Consider the following 16,494-nt stretch of genomic DNA (forward strand, 5'->3'; position numbering starts at 1 on the left):
TAATAAAATAGTTATGCATAATCTTTATTTTCATTACCTTTCTGGATATTAGAACTAGATGGAAAATTCTATTGTTATTTCACAGATTGATAAAAGTTATTTAAACCTTTGCTCTAGGAGAGATCACCTGCTGTGAACTCTGCTTTTCTCCAGAATAAAAGTGACGCACTTCTCCTTCGTCAGTCTACCTACTAAACACCACTTTTGCCACTCTTACAATCAGACAAACCAACATAACTGAGTAACTACAGAGTCAAATCCAGCAGAGTCCTAAATTTTCAATAGGTTATTTCCCGAAATGGCTGTCAAATAAAACAAAATTCACCTAATATCTATTTATCACATTTGGAAGAAATAATTAAGGCATTTTATCATTAAAACAAAGCAGTGTCCATCAATTTTGCAATAAATTGAGGAAAAGGAGCTTATAAAAAATAAATACATATTTAGTTTATTTTAGTTGCCTGCCAGGAATGTTTGTAATGAAATGATTTGTATAGTTTTGGCTATCTAATTCTATTTGGTTTTGCTCAAACAATTGATAAAATGTTTGTGCTAGAGGCAAAAAGGAAAAATCCCGCAAATGATGCGCTGCAAGTAACATCAAAGAGCTTCCATGCTCAGCACGTAACAGGCATCTAATTTTTCTCCTAGTGAATCGCTGTACAGTGAAATGACGGCTCTATTTATACCTAAAGGTTAGAGACCTGAGGTGGCAAAGTCACAAACCAGTTGCTTTAGGCACCATGCTGTTGAGTGTCCTTTACGCTTTTCTTTGTAGGTCTGGCTTTTGGAAACTATTAGATTCCAGTGACTGCTGTATAGTTTCCCCTTTCAGCAAAAGTGAAGGGCATTTCAGAAAACAGTCACCAACCCTTAGCTACAGTTAATGCCAAGAACTAACTGAGTCAGGTCATAGTGTAGGAACCAGGTCAGGATGTACAATAAGGCAACAGCAGGGTCCAGCAGCCCCCTTTGTGATTTCCCTGGCACTAGGGCACTTTCAGGAGTAAATACTCTTCTATTTTAAGTACAGAAAAGTTTATGAAAATATTGTCATTTACACAAACTTAGTAGAACTGGACTTTGGCAAGTCCAGGAGTGCATTTGTAGAGCAATGACAACATCAACCATGATGTGCCAAGGGTATAGAAAGCCACCAAGAGAAGAATGCCTGGTAACAGGAGAGTGTTGCCATTTGGAGCAGTTCTTGTGACTATACAGTGTTGACTTCAACACTGTATCTATGAGAACACTGCATCTGAAGTTCCTCCAGTCACAACACACAAGTCTCTCTACAGAAAATCCTCCTAACATGCGATTCTAAAATAAAAAAAAAAAGTTTTAAATTGTAGAAGTCAGTCTGAAAAGTATAAAAGGGTTCTGTTCATAATAATGGCCATATTTAAAACAAGATCATACTGAAAAATTTAAACAAAATTATACTGAAATTATGCCACCATGTCTGTATTGTTTCAGAATTATAGGCATTTCAGGCAGAGTCTGGAGATGTGGGAGGGAGATGGCTGTTAAAACAGACTGGGTAACTTCCAGGGAAGTGAGGCCAAGATAAATGTGCTGGCAGATTCACAGTCCGGTTTTCCCTCCAGAGAAGAGGGACTCTGTGTTCTCACCTGGCAGAAGGCAGAGGAGTGACAGGCCCAAAGGTTGCATGAAGCTTTAATCCCATCGGTGCAGCCTCACAGTTTAACCACCTGAAAAAGGCCCTATGACACACTGCGGCCATGCTGCCTATTATGCTTCTGCATATGAATGAACCACGGCAAACAAGATAGCAAACAATTTCATTTCACAAAACAAGATTCGTTTCTATATCAAATATAGTTAGGGCATGGTACTTTGATCATCTCATGTTATGCTGGTCCCTTTTAATAATATGAAACCACATCAAACCATTTCTTCTCAATAATTAGGGATTTTATTACAAAAACGGTTTTTCCCTGGAGCCCAGCTGTCTATTTAAAAGTATATCCCATGCTGAGATGCAATCTAGAGCCATGAACTACCTGTAGGCTCCAGTGAGTCTACTATTTGCATGTCAACCCTACTTAGCAAGAGAGTGATCAAGATTTTTGGTCATAATACTAAAACATTTCCAATTTGAGCTCATAGAAGAAGCCTTAGACATTCAGGAATACCTGCTTTACATAATTCCCTCTTGTGTGAATTATTGGTTTCAGTGCTTTGGTTTTCTTAAACAATTTGAAAAGAATGATTGTTTGAAAAAAATACATAATCTGTGATTTCTGGCCAGTCTACAAAAGCATTCAACTAACAACAGAACATTAAGAGAAAAAAAGAGATTGTAAATAGGTAAACAAATGAGAACTAAATATAAAATAAAAGCATTTCTCGTTTTCCCTGTCAACCCTCCCCTATAAAATACTGTTCAGTGGGTAGTGTGTAATTGTACCTGATAATTCCTCAGACTTCCTTGACTGGCTATCTTGAGAGTCAAGAAAGTGACATTTTCATTGCAGTGCATGAAGCAAACATGTCCTAGTTTCTTTCCTTCTGACTGTGATGAAACACGCTGAGGAAAGCACCTCAAGGGAGAAAGTTTATTCTGGCTCAGAGTTCAAAGTGCAGCCCATAATGGCAGGAAAGTCAGAGCAGTAAGCGCTGAAGTGGATGGTAGTGTTGCATCCACAGGCAGGAAGCAGCAATAGATGCTCTTACTGCCCAGCACACTCTCTCCCCCTACACCCAGTGTGAGAGCCCTGTCCAGGAACAGTTCCATGCAGAGTCAAGATGGCTATTTGTGTGTGGATTAACATAATTAAGTCAACCCCACAGCACTACCCAGAGACCCATATGCTAAGTGATTTCACTTTTGCAGGGCCTATGATCTTCCTCTAGTACAGCACATGAACACTCAAGGAGAAGCCAATCTCACGGGACAGAAGAACATAGAAGATGCGGGTGGGTGGAGGGTAGGGGGTTACACCCTTTCCCTAAGTATCCTGGGCAGTTCTATAACACATTCCAGAACGAGACTGTGGTGAAAATTAGCTGTTAAGGATGCTGGAAGCCCCATTTCCCAAACTTGAGCTCACGGACAACAAACTTGTTGACTATCTTCTCTTTCTTATGTTCTCGTTCCAAAACTCTAAGTGTAAATTCTCTTGAAAAACTTTCAGGCACCAAGAATGTGCCAGAATTTACGAACTATGATTCAGGAGCACACCTGCAGCCTCAGTGCTACCTGGAGTGGAAAGGGGCTGAGAATCACTGGGGCTTGCTGGCAGCCTGGCTGACTCCAGCTCCAGATTCAATGAGGGCCCCTGTTTCAGTGGAATAAGGTAGAAAATGGGAGAACAGACATGTGACATCCTCCCCAGGTCTTTTCACCTGTACATGTGTATGCACACTGCACACATACCATACACACATTCACTTAGTCACGTGAGGAGTGCATGTGTAGAAAATGCTGGTCAATACTACTGTTAGTTTAAGGCATCTACTGGGGTCAGAAAATGCACAGACACAAAAACTATTAAATTTTGTAGACTGTAATTTATTACCTGAATATATATCACAAAGGATACTATTACTTAGAGATAAGACCTAACAAAAAAGAGGATTAATAAAATGAGCAATAATTTAAAATAGTTTGAGATAAAAAAATGTCAGAGAGAAGGGTCAAAGAATAACACATAAGAGACAAATCATATCTCTATATGTGAAATTTCATAATAGATATTGATGTATCTTAGTAAACAGTCATGATTAAATTTCTAAATAGACTAAATATTTTTGAAGTATGTTCTCCCTTTGTGAAGAACCTTAGAAAACAAACACAGACAACAAAATGATCCAGGTTCTTACTAATCCAGACTAATAAATGTATGTTACTAATAAAAATTTAATAAAAACAGTAAACATCCATATGGATTATTTTTCTTGTGTTAATGATATGTTTACTTAAAAACTATTGATGAAGAAAAGTCATCACTGCTATATGAGCTTCAGATATGATATCTGTTTGTCCTCCTGTGGCAGGTCATTACTGCGTGTAATGAATATTCTCCCTGCAGCACAGTGGCCAGATTACTCTCCACAGTGATGCTAATGTGTCCCAAAGGGGACAACACTCTCACTTTTTCTCAGGTTCCTTGCAGCTTCCTCCAACTTACTGACCTTTCTGTATCTCTATATCATTTTGTCATATCCGTTAGAGAGATGCTAATGGTTTTGTGGCACCTGCCTCCTTCAGTTCAGAGAAAAGGAGATCTATTATAGCAGACCCTCTTCCAGTTTTACTTCCCAAAGTTTTAGTTGCTATTGAGCAACTACAATCCAAAAGCAGTAACTGCAAAATTCTTGAAATGAGCAGTTCAGGCATTTGAACTTGGACAGCCATACAAGTAGCATGATGAAATAATGTAGTCCACAAATTATCTCTGTCCAGTGTTTCCACATGGTATACACTACTTGCTGCTACGCTTGCTGGCACTAAATTGCCGGTGTGCAACTAACATTAATTGTGCTTAATAATGCTCAACCATGGAAGAGAAATGGTTAAATACACCAAAGAGAAACCATAAAGAGCTTATTTGAGGTGACAGGGCAAAAAAAAAAAAAAGTTACATGAGGGACGTTTGTGAAGGAAATGCTGGTCAATGCTACTGTTAGTTTAAGACATCTGCTGGGGTCGGAAAATGCATCCCCTGTGGATAGCCAGAGACTCCTGGCAGTAAGTTTCATTGATTCTTTCTTTCTCTCTGAAAGCAGGTCTTGCTTTAGGAAAATACATCAAGCACTTCACTGGCACATAATTGTTAAGTGGAACCAACATGACTATGAGGAAGGGATACTGGAGGACATAAAATAAGAAATTACAAACAGTCCAATGTTAAGAAGCAAAGACCTGAGACACAGAACTGTAAATAATAACAGAGGCAGGAATAAAACAGAGGGCATGGCATGATCTCATCCCTTAAAAGCAGCATTTTCAATAAAAACTTGCATTAGGAGCTGACTTCACATCTTACTATATGGTACAATGCTTTGTCAAGGAAATAAGTTGTGCCCCAGGAAGAAACACATTAGAAGATTCACTTTTCTGCTTTTCTGAAGGTGTATTACTATCTGGATCACACCTACAAAAAGCTCACATTTGTTTCTCAGCCATGTTCTAGAAGATCTTCCTACTAGTCTTGTAGATATATGCCAATTCTTTGTAGTGTTTGCTCAGTGCTTTATTCTATAAAATAGTAACAAGGACATCCACCTCTCTGGGCTAGTGTATTTTTTAGGGGAAGTTCTTGAGACATGGCTGGCACACAGGTGTGTATTAGCATGTAGCATTTATCTTCTTAGATGTTCACAAGAAAATTATTTGTGCTTTTCCCATTATTCCCATAGTTAGGGAGCCAGAGATAACACAGGAGTCCTGGTAAGCAACAGAAAATAACCAACTCACCAAAGGAATAAATTCATTAGATAAATGACTGTCCACAAGTGTACACGTCAACATAATGGACTAGTGAATAACATAAAACTCTTACTTTAAGTATTTCACTAATTAATTCAAGTATTTCACATTCTGAGTTTAAGGGGCAGGGTTCTAGATGAACATTTCAAAGCACTCACAGACAGTGGCTAGACCAAGTGCAGTAACAAGATCCTTCCCTTCAGCAGACTTCTGCCCTCATCCACAAGTTTCCAGAGTTTAGGTGTTTTGGTACTTGAAATGACTATGTCCTGTCTTCACTTCATGAAGGACAGTCTCTTCCCTTAGCTTAACTAACACCTGACACCTCCATCATGAGACACATACATCTCTTTCTGAAATTTTAGATGAAACGCCTTTTTTTCCCTAAGTGTAAAATAGTAGGCATTTTAGACTGCTGAAATTAATGTACAGCTACCCAAGTCTTGGCTGTTGAAGAACAGTCTTGAACATATGGAAACACACTGGTACTACCTTAAAAACAACAGACAACAAGCTGGATTCAGCCCAAATACTATAATTTGTCATCAACAGTTTAAGACAAATATGTTATCTGCTGTTCATTTTAACACTTAGTTCTACTTTTGATTTTGTCTTTAATTAGTGAACATAATATTTCCAAAATTATAGTATCACAGGAGAGAGCTAGGAAAGTTTCATGCATATTTTCTCCAGGCCTTTTTGCAAAATACTTCACCTAAAATATTTAATTATTTGCTGGTTTTCTCCTGATTTAAGACATAGGAGGAGGATCAGTGTGCCATCATCATCTTCCTGGTCCAGGAATAACTGCTGAGACAGCGGCTCTCAGGGTCCTCTAATGTTCAGCTCTTGTGGTTGAGTGTTTCTTCTCCCTACCTGTAAACATATGTAATCTGTCTTACATGCTAACAGTGATGAGAAGAGATACCGTGTTTAAGGAAGCAAATACATAGCAGGCCCTTAAATAGTATCAATAATCCTGATGTTATACATTTTACATTCTGATGTGAACACCTATAAGCCATGGTAATGCTATCCTCCTCCTCTATTTGGGAACTTTTAAATGTGCTTCTGTGCACAATTACATCTATGGAGAAGCTAAGTAATCCCCCTATAAATGTCCCCTGAGATACAAAAATGTAATCACTAACTCTGAAGCTAAATGAAAACTTCAGCCCCCAAATAGTTTTTTCAGCATTGACATCAATAGCTGAGTATCCTCCTATATGCTCCTGAAACCAGAAGTTTTTACACATCTGAAAGATGCATATTATTGGGAATTCAGTTGTTTGTACCATAAACTTTTTATTTGGCTCTGGCTGTGAACTGCTGCATTAAAACTCATAGCTAGATAAAGAATTCTTCATGATTAGGAAAGTTCTTCCTGAAAACACACAAAAAATCAAATTAAGATTAAATGATCATATCCATCATTTATTAAAGATATTATTTATGTTCACAAAATAAACCAAGATATGGATTTTCCTAACTGCTCTGAAAATAAGCAAACATGGCTCTGAGAGTTATATTTTAGTCAATCAGCTTAGTTGTTGCTAAGGAAAAAATTCGATGAAGATCTACCTGTTCACTTCTAAGTCTCTCATTAAAGAAGCAGCATAACAGACACAGAGAAAACAGGGTAACTATGAAAGAGAAACCTACAGAACAAGACTGACTACAGAGAGGTGACTTCTAGATTTACCAAAAGGTTGGCTCGGAAACATGATTGTTTACTCTTTTGACATTTTAATTACTCATATAAATATATACTAAGAAAGTATTATCTGTTTTATTCAGGGTCATCACTAAGAATTTAAAACAGTATCTAGAAGTTAATATAAAAAAATAAAAGAAACCATAATAAACAAACAAACCAAAACAAAACAAAAAACAGATCACATTCCCTTGATTCAAATGTGTCAAAAAGCTTTCTTCAAAGTCCCTCTACTCTTCCTCCATAAAAGCATTCAGGGCCTTCCGAGCTTCTGCCATGCCTTACAAGGATGCTGAGAAGATGGGGTTCTGGCTTGCTTTCAGGCAATCAGGTCCTCACATTGCTTATACTCATAAGTTCTCATATGTTAGAATTGCCTTAAGTTTCCTATCTTGCCTTGAAATGCTCCCTTCAAATGTTTTAGATATTTATTAATTTTATGGGTATGTGTCCATAGAGTGTGTGTGTGTGTGTGTGTGTGTGTGTGTGTGTGTGTGTGTGTGTGTTTCTATTGCTGCGGCCAAACATGATAACCAAAATCTAGTTGGGGAGGAAAGGGTTAGTTTGGCTTCCAACTTATATTTCACTGTTCCTGATTAAAGGTAGCCAGGATCAGAACTCTAATCGGGCAGGAACCAGGAGGCAGGAGAGGATGCAGAAGCCATGCAGGGGTGCTGCTTACTAGCTTGCCTTCCATGGCTTCCTCAGTCTACTTTCTTATAGAACCCAGGACTATCAGCCTAGGGATGGCACCACCCACAATGGCTGGACCCTTCCCCATCAATCACTAGTTAAGAAAATGCCTTCCAACTGGATCTCATGGAGTCATTTCTTCAATTGAGGTGCATTTCTCTCTGATAATTCTAGCTTGTATCAAGTTGCCACAAACTAGCCAGTATTCCAAACAAAAACAGCCAGTACACTTACTTAATATTCAATTAAAAATCACAATTTAAAGTGAGGCTTCCTCCATCCCTCCCAGTGGTTTCTTCACTTGTTAACTCATTACACTGAGGCCACAGACAAGAAAATGCTCAGTTCTGTGACCAGAAAGGAGTTCTTTCAGACCAGACGTGGACATCATGTACACCTTGATTTTTTGCTTTCTGACCTTTCCACTTTACCTTACCAGATTATACTGATGGTTAAATGAAAAGTATGAGCATCATGAAAAGCAGTTCAAATTGTTCAAATAGGTACCATGACCACTGACATCATCTGCATACTTCTGTATTTTCCTTAATGTGAATGCCTCAAGAATGCAATGTTCATGAGATAGAGCCTGGTCAATTCACAGTAGAGGCAGACACAAAAATTGAGAAGGTTAACTAAACAAAGGAAACATATGACTTATAAACTGTCACCATAGATACATAGTTACTCACTGAACCAAGAATGATATTTGTGTTATTGGTCCCAGAAAAACTGATCAAACCCCTGAGAAGAACAGAAGGAATTTAGTCATAATTGGAAACACCCTTAATATAATAAGCACCCTCCATATGCATCCTTGAAATGTAGCATAAGTGTGGTTCACTAAAGTAGGCCATACATGCTACCGGAAACACTCCAGTGCTCTCTAAATTTCCTGCAATCCCACAATCCACCCAATGGCAGAAGACATGAGCTTATGCATCATCATCCCTGACAGCAGAAATCCAGTGTGCTGAGAAATAAAAGGCTCATAGAAATGATACTGGCACAGCAAATTTACAGCAAATAAAACATTAGAAATCCCCTGTTAGTAAAGTTTAGAAAACTTCTTTGACCTAGCCTGAGTCAGAGGAAATGTGAATATAGAGTCTAAGCTCATCTCATAAGGTGAAATTAATCCTAGAAGCAAAAATACTAGTCAGTAACAACATTTTAAGCCAAAAGAATAGCATGACACAAGACATGATTCAGAGGACAGATGAGAATGAACAGGGCACAAAAACAGTTCAGTTCAGCTTGGGTTTGATGACAGTGTGAGATGAGCCTGGGAAAGCTGCTTCTAATGACATCACTCAGGGACAGGTAGCAAGAATTACCAATATTATTATTACTTACCTGCAGTTGAGGGGTATGGTGCAGGAAGAGTATGTAAAAGGCTGTGTATTTTGGTTGTATAACCACCACATCTTTAAAAAGTGACTGTGAGGACAAACGTTGAGGAAGGAGGTCTTTCAAATACATCTGACACCAGTGAATGCAATGTGAAAACGGTAAGAAAAAACAAAAGGGAAGAGACCTCAACCAAGACGCATATATGTGCTATGGTTATTTAGCTTAGAGGTCTCATGGGACTCCTCACAGTGACAGCAGAGGCTGTCTCTGATTCATTTCCTGCTTTTGGCACCCCTTTCCTCCTATGGTGCTGCTTTGTCCATCCTTGATGAGAGGGCATGTGCCTGGTCTTCCTGCAACTTGTTATGTTGTGTTTGGTTGTTATATCTGGGAATATAACAAACATTTCCCTTTTCTAAAGGAGGAGGAGTGAATCTGGGGGTTAGGGGAGGTTGGAGGGGGGAGAAGAGGAGGGAGGGAAAACTGCACTTGTGATGTATTATATGAGAGTAGAAGAAAGAGAGAGAGAGAAGGAGAGAAAAAAGAAAAAGGAAGGAACAGCCAGGCAGGCAGGAAGGCAAGCGATCATCAGTGGTTCAGCAGAGGGAGCTGTCCAGCAGAAATGTAGACTTTTCTACAAAGTCCCAGAGTTTGAGGGAAGGTCAAGGCTACATACAAACAGACTCGGGGTTACTGCTACATGCATCACAACACTCATTCAACGCAGTGTTGAGAAGCCAGTGTTTCATGCCTGCTGACCAAGCACTCTACCAACTGCCCAACCCAATTGCTTGGAGCTTAAACATAAGACCTTTTGGAAAGAGGTCCTTAGGTTATCAAGGATAGAGACAGAAGATAGAGGCAGAAGAATCCCATCTCTCAAAAGCATAAAAATGAAAATAAATAAATAATAAAATTTAAAAAAAAAAAAGAAAAAGAAAAGAATTCCATGCCTCTCTGGAATGCGACCCTTAAACATTCTCTCGTAAACATTCCCACCATGATGTGACACTATATACCAGCCTCACCAAACAGAAGCACATGCCTGCTGTTCCACTGATATGTGAATCTTTGAGACAGTGAGTTAAACTAACATATTTTATTTCTAAGGGATCTGCTTCAGACAGTTCAGTGCAGTAGTATAAGGCCGAGCAATATACCTTCATGCTAGGTAACAGCTTTAAACAGAATCTAATTAAGAATAAAGTACTTAAAATAATTTTTCCTTAGAATACAAATGTTTTATATAAATCTTTACTTAAGCAAAAACTTCACTTATATCTGCTCATACAAGTACTTTCAACTTAAAGCTGTTATAATGACAAATATTGCCAAGTATTAATAACTGACTTCTGTCATTAACTACATGAACGGTGCCATGAAAATGTCCACAAATACCTTTAAGAGAAAAGAAAATTGAAAGCAAGAAACTCTCCCTTAGCACAGTGTAGCTGTCACTCACAAGCTTTGTGGGATTTTCAGAAACTCCTTGGGGATTTCAATGAATATTAATGAAAATGTTTGCAAGGGTTTATTATTAGGTCAGGAAAATTATTTATAAAATATGTGCATCATTTATCAACACTGATATTTATGAATATATCAGGAATGTCTCTGGTGAACCCAAGTTTAAATTACTCCAGCCCTACCTGGACTGGTTTTATTATTGTTAAGCTCAATGTTTAATTTGTAATTAATTATTTCCATTTTTTATAGTGCTAGGAGTGGAACCCTGGGCTATTTGCTTTCTAAGACATATTCCCCAGCTCCTATTCTAATATTTTTGTTTTTTCAGTTCATATATATATATGTGTGTGTGTGTGTGTGTGTGTGTGTGTGTGTGTGTGCGCGCGCGCGTATGCAATCACACAATAGTCCAACTTATTTATTGTTTGTTACATATCGATGGGGCTATGAATATTTATCTTCTACAAATGGTCTATTTTTTGCTGTTCTGTCATATGGTGAGTGTAAACCAATGAATCTTCCCAATAGGTAGATTAGCTTTCTGAGTCCAAACTTTAAGTGACCAACTGAGAAAAAAATAAAGCTTTCTCTGGATTTCTTTTAAATGTTCAGTTACTCATTATGTATCTAGTCATTTCCCAATGTCTTTCCTGACACCTTGATCCAAATGCTGGTTGCTGTTGCTGTTGTTCTCTTGCATTGTTTAAATAGTTTATTGGCTGGTTGATTTTTGTTTGGTTGGGTATTTTTGGGTTTGGTGTGTTTTTGTTTTGTCCTGTTTCCATTATAGAAGTGTCTTGTGTAGGCCAGGATGGTCTTCAAATTTTTACACAACAGAAGCCAGCTCTATACTGTTGATCACCTTATTTCTTCCTCCCAAGAACTGGAATAATGCATATGAACACCTGGCTGATCCAAACAGTTTTAATAAAACCTGCCACAAAAGAAGGTACTAAAAAAAAGCAAATAAATAAAAGAGTATTCAATGTTTAGCTATGCACCACTAATATGTCATCTAGTTAAGATAAATAAGCCAGTGAAGTTGGAAATAATCTAAAAAGCCATAAGGGCAATGTTAACATTGGCAGCTCCCGTGCCTTACTATCTCTATGCATGTGTAGGTGCTAAGCACGGTGGCATTCAACCTTTCTAAGCTATATGAAGTTGGTTCTTATCTTCTCTTTGCAAAGAAGGAACCAAGATTAGAAGAGGTTTAACAGCTAGTCGTAACTGGTTAAAGGCAGAGCCAAAAATCCTAATATAGACAGGCTAGTGTACCTTAGCTCTTATCTCTTACCTAGCGATATGGAGTCCATGAAGAGCAAGGTACAATCTCCAGGTTCAAAACCAAGAAGCTAGAAAAGCACATAAAATTCTTTCCCAAATAAGTGAAATTTAAGGTAAAAGGGAGTATCGGGCTGAAGGTACCTCTAGCTCAATACCAAGAGAGCTCTGATGAAGACAGATGACTTTAAGACTGGGAACCAGGAAGCGCCTTAATCAGTGAGATCAGATAAACTGCAGGGTGGGAAGGGGATAAGGCAGTGAAGAGCCATCTCCAGTGATTGTTGTATGTCATTCTCTGTCAAGCATGATTTCTGCCACTTTACATTCAGGGTTTCTTTGAAGTTCAAAAATACCATAGTTTAACACTCACAAGGCATAGGACAAAGTCAAACCTCTCCTTTAAGAGCAATTTAACCCCAGTCCCAGAAGCAGTTCTTGTGTGTGTTTTAAATGGCTTTGAGTGAGCTTCACTTGGATATTAAAGTATATGTGCCCCTTTTGCTAATTCACCATCCAGGAGAAAACTCTTTCCTAATTCACAAAAGAATCTTGCAGACTAGACAGGTCAGCTAAACTCAAGGCAAGGAACTCTTCAAGCTAGCCTGGCTTTGCAGGCAGAGTCGCCCTGGTACTGCTCGCTTGAGTAAGAGCTGGAGACAGAGGAGACTCAGTGTGCTCTTTGTTGGTTTCCTTCTCCTCCTCTCCCCATATCTGCTGTTGCTCTTGACTCCATTCTTTCTATAATCTGTCTTTCAGAACTGCCATGTGCCAGGCACTGAAGAACACAAGAGACAGAAGTATTTGCCCTTGGTTAATTTCAGACCAGGCAGAAGCTGTAGTATACAGAACTAAGGATCAGGCAGCCTATTTGTTCCAGCTCTGTCAGTGAATAGTTGCTACAGCTTGAATGTGGCTGGTCCTTAGCAGGTCACATGGAGAGCCTTGGACTGCTTACAAAATGGTGCTGTGCTGGGAGATGCCAATGACTTGAAAAGGCAGTTGGGATGGCAGGTGGGGTATCACTCTAACAGCAGTAATGCTTCTCATGAGATCAGGTCAAGTAGTGCTGGGTTAGTTACCAGGTGGTGAACAAGTCTGTTAAAACTTAAGACCAACACAAGTGTTTGGCACTTTTGTATATACGTGTTTACCCTACATTAGCATGTACTGTTGCCAGGGGACATTTCCATGATGTTTTGGTTTTCCAGCCATCTGTATCATGAGGCAACTTAACAACAACAACTCCTCCTCCTCCTCCTCCTCCTCCTCCTCCTCCTCCTCCTCCTCCTCCTCCTCCTCCTCCTCCTCCTCCTCCTCCACCTCATTCTTCTCCTTCTTCTTCTTGCTTTTGATACATGGTTTCTCAGTATAACCCTAGCTGTCCTGGACTCACTTTGTAGACCAGGCTGTTCTCGATAGAGATCACCTCCCTCTGTCTCCCTGAGTGCTGGGATTAAAGGCATGCACCACCATGCCCAGCTTATCTCTCTCTCTTTTTTAAATAACAGCATCAGATATTTTATTAGAACAATACAAAACAAACTAAAACATTAGCTATGCTGATGGAGTAAGCCCTGTACCTTTGCCTAAACACTACTGTAAATATAAGTATTGACAAATCTACACTATAGGATCCTTATATATTTGTAGAAAATTGTAGCAACATGCCTTAAGGTAGTCAGCACTCTAAAGAGGCTAGGATACTATACTTTTCAACTTCCAGGAATTAGTGAATTACTCTGTCTAAAAATATAGGAGAAACTGCAACTCAGTCTTGGTTCTCAAAATGGGGGTGGGGCAGGGTCAATTCTCTGGCAAAGACGGTCTCCAGGGAGGGACTCCTGAAGTAAGAAGTTTTCTATTACCTACTTATAAAGGAGTACTCCCCATGAACAAAACCACAGAACTGAATGCACAGGGCCCAGAGGAATATCACTTCCAAAAGGTGTCTTTGGGCAGAGCTGACATTTTTTTTTCTTACAACTGCAAAACTCTGTTTCGATTAATTGAGATATAGGTCTCATTCATAGGAAAAAAAAAAAAAAAGTCAGAAGCTGAGAAACAAATGGTGCAGAGAAAGATTAACAGGATAACTAAAATCCCGGGGTTCTAGCTGTGTGCATTGTGTGTGTGCATTTGTGCGATTGTGTTTCTCAGAATGTGAATTTCTTGTGACCAGATCTTGGTAACCCCACTAGGACAACTGGAACAAATCTGGGGAATCAAAATTAGCTAATCTATGTGCTAAGAGGTTTCCATAGTTTATTTTCCACAATAATATTTGAGAATGGGCACAACTAAACTTATTTTGTAGAAAATAAAAAAAAAATGAAGACAAAATTCATTCAACCTTACAAAAATATAGAAGCAATTGTGATATCTGGGTCTTACTAAACTCTACATTTTGTTTCCCAGAGTGTTTGGTAAATGAGTACAGAATAAAAAAACAAATCTAGAAACCCTCTTTTATTTCACTTTCATGATAATTCTGGATAAGGAACATTTTTAGGCCATTCTCCCTTCCCTACCTGTAGGAAGGATGAAGGCCCAAAATACAGGACTAGTGTTATAAAAGAAATACATCTGTCTAGAAACAAAAATTAGGAGCATGCACTAATTTGTATAGAAGAAGCTGTTAGCAATGCTGCAGATTACTTCAGAAAAGAGGGGTGCTTGCCTGTAACCCCTGTTCCTGGTGAGGAGGACCACCAGTGTGGAGTCTCTCCAGGGAGCATCCAGCACCAGGCTAGATAGTTTAACAAGACATTGCTTCAGATTGCTAGCCACTAGCATAAAAAAAAAAAAAAAAAAGAGTTGTATGTAACTATGGAGTATTCATAGGAACACTTGAGAGGAGTTTCTTACCTCATGAGCTGTTGCTGCACACGCTGAGCTAACTGCCTTCTCCCATGTCCTTCCCTGTCACTATGAGCTTTCAGTTTCCCTGTCATTTAGATGGAATTAAATGCAGCAGAAAATGGCATTGGGATTGCTTCACTGTCTTCAGGCGGCTTACCTTGTTCAACCCTCATCTGTTCTGTGGTCCACACCCAACTCTGATTTTCCTGTCACCTTCTCTAAATTCACTCCTTTGTGGTTGGGGTACCAGAGTACATTCTAGCGAAGCTGGGCAGGCCTTGGAAGGCTTCTTGTCTGTCTGAGCTCACTGGAACCTAGATTGCCAGCATAAGGCATTTGTGCCCACAATTTCCTCTTGCTGGAGCTTTTTAGGGTCATGTTCATCATTTCCTGCTATTTTTACTACTCCACTGCCTCTCCTTTTAGTTTGAGGAGGGGGGAGGACGTGGACTATTAGCTTTTGTATTGCCAATAGACAGCCCTCATTCAGTGTGGCCCAGTCTTATTTCTCCACCAAAGGGAGTTAAAATGATACTTGTAGAGAAATAGGTGGTGTGTCCAATCATTCCTGGTTGTCCAAACATGAATGAGAGAGGCCTAGAGCAGCACTACTGCCCTCCCAAAGCGATCTGCAGTCCTCTTAGTTGGTGGAAGTAGGGGAGGATGGCGAAGCCCACTGGGGTGCAACTTCTAGGAGGCGCACAGCCACCTGTGCTACCTGGCCAAGACAGCCATGCACAGCGTGGGAAAGTAGCCCAGGAGGGTGGCGCAGGCCCTGGAAGACAGTGAAACCCTTAGGTCGGGCCACAAGCCTCCCTGCATCCACCTTGCCAGAGGCCTCCACCTAAGCTTCCTGAGGACCAACACAGAATACTTTCCCTTCTTCCCAGGCTCCCGTCTTCTGCAGAAAGAGCAGCCACCCCACCCCCGCACTTCCGCACCCATCTGCACCCAGTGCAAGCACACCACCCCGGGTGGGTGCTGTGGGTCTGGGGGAGATGCTGACGAGCTGCGCAGGAGCACTGGCCTGGCAGTATCCGCCCAACGCCCCACGCTGCCCAAAGGAGGCGGCATGGCATAAGGGGAGCAGTGCCAGCAGCTGGTGGCCTGGACCCTGGACTTCTGGATCCCCACACCTCAGGGACTCTGCGGCTCCCGCCTGGGCCCGCGCCCGCTCGGCTTCGGGATTTTTGTCTATATAAGGGCTCGCGGCGCTATAGGAGAGCGCGGGCTGGGAGCAGGGCTGCGGGTTCTCTGCGGCCGCGTGCGGAGCCTGGGTAGCCTCATTCGCCCTCCTCCCGCCCCGTCCTCCTCCTCCCGTCCTCCCCGGGGGCACCGCCTTTACCTGGCTCAGACACCCGGTGCGCAGCGCAGCTCTCCGCGTCCCCCCCGCCCAGCTGCAGCCGCTTCGCCTCGCTGTCACACGCTGAATGGAATTATTTATTTATTTATGTCCCCTGACGTGTCCTCGCGTGCCGAGGCCCGGGGGAGGGCGTGCGGGAGGAAGGCGGGTCGGGGTGCCGGGGGCGCGCGGGGCGGGGGAGGACGCGGGAGCAGGCGCGGGCCGGGGGCGCGGGGAAGCGCGGCGCACTGAGCATGCTCCCGAGGGCGCCGCGGCTGGCGCGCGTCCGCGGGCTCTGTAGCTCCGGACGCTCCACTTCGG

The 16,494-nt window shown here is 40.9% G+C and overlaps 1 protein-coding gene across 1 annotated transcript in view; it reads right to left on the reverse strand.

The window, feature by feature from the left end:
* The window catches only part of Slc16a7 (solute carrier family 16 member 7), a 164,578-nt gene extending 148,299 nt beyond the window's left edge, over positions 1-16,279 (reverse strand). Inside the window, exon 1 of the mRNA XM_055611975.1 lies at positions 16,177-16,279. The gene's annotated coding sequence lies outside the window, so the exon portion shown is untranslated. The remainder of the gene's footprint in view (positions 1-16,176) is intronic.
* Between the last annotated feature and the right edge of the window lie 215 nt (positions 16,280-16,494).

Source organism: Psammomys obesus, unplaced genomic scaffold, assembly GCF_907164565.1.
Source record: "Psammomys obesus unplaced genomic scaffold, mPsaObe1.curated_primary_1811, whole genome shotgun sequence".
Lineage (NCBI taxonomy): Eukaryota > Metazoa > Chordata > Mammalia > Rodentia > Muridae > Psammomys > Psammomys obesus.